Source organism: Eupeodes corollae, chromosome 3 (assembly GCF_945859685.1).
Source record: "Eupeodes corollae chromosome 3, idEupCoro1.1, whole genome shotgun sequence".
NCBI classification, from domain to species: Eukaryota; Metazoa; Arthropoda; class Insecta; order Diptera; family Syrphidae; genus Eupeodes; species Eupeodes corollae.
Genome location: NC_079149.1, coordinates 134,705,777 through 134,709,178, shown reverse-complemented (window position 1 = coordinate 134,709,178; position 3,402 = coordinate 134,705,777).

The window sequence follows — 3,402 nt, the reverse complement described above, 5'->3', positions numbered from 1 at the left end:
AACAAGGCTTCTCCTCGTTTTCTCGTTAGCTTCTTTGCTTTGCCTGATGAGTCTTGAGATATGGAACTGCTGAGCTTAAGAATAACACTGCCAATAAGTGCCCTTAATTGCTTATTAGTCCTTGAACAGTAAACATTATAGACAAAACTCCAGGACTCTATTATCCTAAACACCTTTAAGTAGCCGAATTCTCTGTGATAGCAAGAAAATTTGCCAAATTTTCGACCCATGTCACATTCCGTATTGTTTTTCGCTCTGTTGTCGTTGTTTTCCAAACAAAAGACAAAACATTTTGTATCCCTTGTTCAAAAACTGTCATCACTTGGCTTGGCTTAGGTATGTTTCAGCATATTAGTTTTGTTGTTGTTTGTTGTACGAGCATTTCCTTACGGATGTTTTTCTAGCCCTCCTGGGGAGAGAAGGATGTGCCATTGTTTGGTGTGCTTCACAAATCATAGAACAAATCATGAGATGTTTATTTCCTCTCAAACTCCTGGAATTGATGTACCTATTTAGTCTTTCGAAATTAGGTGTTAATTGGAGACTATAACCTGCAATCACAGAAAACTGATTTCTTTCTTATTAAGTGGCTTGTTTTCGAAACATAAAATAATTGCAGAAATGTCCAGATCCACAGTCTGGAGAGTATGATGATTGTTGATACTCGAATGTGATGTGAGTTTTTTGCCATTATAAGGGATTTATGAATTTTCTGGGAATTGAATGTTATGTCTTTGTGGTCCATTAATTTTGACATATATAAAGTCGACTTGTCGGTTGTCGGTCGTCTTGAGGATGACGTTGTTTAAGTGATATCAATTCTTTTTATAACAATTCGTTCTGCAATGTTTTGTTGTTGTTGGCGTTTGAGTTAAAAAAGACTCCATCAGGTGAACTTGTCGCAAAGTTTCCAGTGAAGGGTGACGTTACATCGTTAAATGTGATTCTTTAAGAAGTTTTAATGAGACATTCGCAATCTTTTTGCGAAAAAACAATGTTTCTCATGTAATTTTGATTGAATGTTTCGGATGTGTTAAATCTTTGTAAAATCTTTTAAAAAGTTTAAGAGAGCAGTCAGAAACCTTGGGTTTATTATTAATTTGACATAAGGTATTAAGTTGTTAGTTTTTTATAAAAAAATATATTTTCTGTTACTAATACTTAAATGATATAAGAGTCAATATTTGTTTCATACAAATTAAGTAGTAAAAATTCAACAAATACAAACAACATTACAGCACATTTGTGTCCAAAAAATAAAACATATGGATATTGGAATGTGACCCACTTTGACAGCTTACCATCATTTGTGTTCAAGAAGTGCATATACACCCTTATCAACTATCAATGGATTGACGTTTGATAGAATTTATCAATTAAAATAATAATAAGTTTTTCGCAAATGAATTCATTTAAATGACCGTCTCTCAGATTTTCGTTTTTATTTTCTTAATGGAAAAGAGGAATGTAGAAAAATATGTATTTACACAAATTGACAGCTAACCAGTAATTGTTGTTCACAATACCAATTTTTTCATTCACAATAGGTCAACGATATTGGAAATTGAAAGTCACAATATTATTTAATAAAATTGATTGAAAGTATCAATTATTATTAACTTCCAATAGAAAGTTATTGTAATAAGTCCGATTTGTCAAATTGAAAATTCTTACATTTCTAGGTCCCTAGAGTCGAAATAAAATATTTTTAGAAAGATGTATGCGCGTGCGTATGTACGTACGTTCGCGACGGTTTTTTCTTCGTCCATAGCTCAAGAACCAGAAGAGATATTAACTTCAAATAAATTTTGTTATACAGATAATAATGCAGAAAGGGCTCACGAGAAAATTGCGTGTGTGGTTTTCTTACTATAAAAATAAAATAATTTAAATTGGGTGGCGCAACAGTCCGTCGAGAACTAGAGCCTACTGACTTATAACTCTCAACCATCCCTGTGTGCTAGTAACGTTGTCAGGAATGGAGGGAACCTACAGTTTATATGCCGAATCCGAACGGCTAATTTGAGAAAACACTTTTTCATGACAAGAGTTACTCTTGGAGAATTTGTCAATTCCTCTCAAGAGGCAGTACCCGTGAATAGACTTTAGATGGCATAGACATGGATCGAACCCAAGACCTCTGGCATGACAGTCCAACGCACTAAGCATGCCACGGGTACTACTTCTTACTATAGCAGATTAAAAAAGGTGAAAATGTTGGTTAACCCTTAATATCTTACGAACCAAAGACGCTAGAGATTTAAATTAAATTTTATATAATATATTGTTAAGTGATATCAAACAAATATATTTTTGAAAAAAATCCAGCTAACCGTTTTTTTTATAAATCAACAAAACTTAAAAAAAAAAAAAATGTCACGTCAAAAATTTTACGAATGAAAAATTATTTTATCTCCAAAACAATTTTTGTGTAACGAAAAATAAAGTTTTAAACATCCGGTAAAACTTTGAGAAAAATCAAATTGACAGTTTTATAGGTACATACAAAATAAAAACCTAAAAAAACATTAATCACACTTCGTAAAAATTTATTTTTGACTCAAATATATTTTCAAAAATTTTAGGCTATGGTTTGTAACTAAAAAAAAAATTGAAAATTGACAGTTTTTTGACAAAAAATAAAAACCTAAACCAGAAAATTAGTAAAAATTGGTAAAAATTGATTTTCGACTCAAATATCTTTTCAAAACTTTGTGAAATTGGCTTTAAATTACTTTTATCGTTTAGAAAATATTATTTTTAACATTCAATAAAATTGTGAGAAAATTCCAATTGACAGTTTTTTGACAACAAATTATTTAAAGTTGGTAAAAATTGATTTTCGACTCAAATATCTTTTCAAAACTTTGAGATATTGTCTTCAAAATCTTTTTGTTTCACAGAAAATATTGTTTTCGATATTCAGTAGTTTTCTTATAAAAATCCAACAGTCCGTTTTTTCATAAAAAAATGAAATCTACAAGAAAGTAGCAATTTGGTAAAAATTGATTCTCAGGTTTTGATATCTCTTAAATTACTTTCATTCATCCAATTTGTAAAATTTAAGAAATGCAACTGTAATCCGTAAAAATTTTTTTTCGACTAAAAATCTATTTACAAAACCGGATTTTCAAACTAAACTATTTCCTTATATAAAAAATATTATTGGTAATTTAAAAATTTGTAAGAATAATTTAACTAACAACTTTTTTAACCCAATTCGAAAACCTTCAAACTTTTAAGCAAGAATAGACAGGCATCCCGTTATCAGTGTGGGTCGCATCCCAGCCTCTTTTTGAATTTTGTAATAAATTTATTTGGTTTAAAGAATTCTCAAAGAAAAACGCTTTGAAAAACTCTAAACATACATATTCATCCCTTGAATAATATGTTTAATAAATT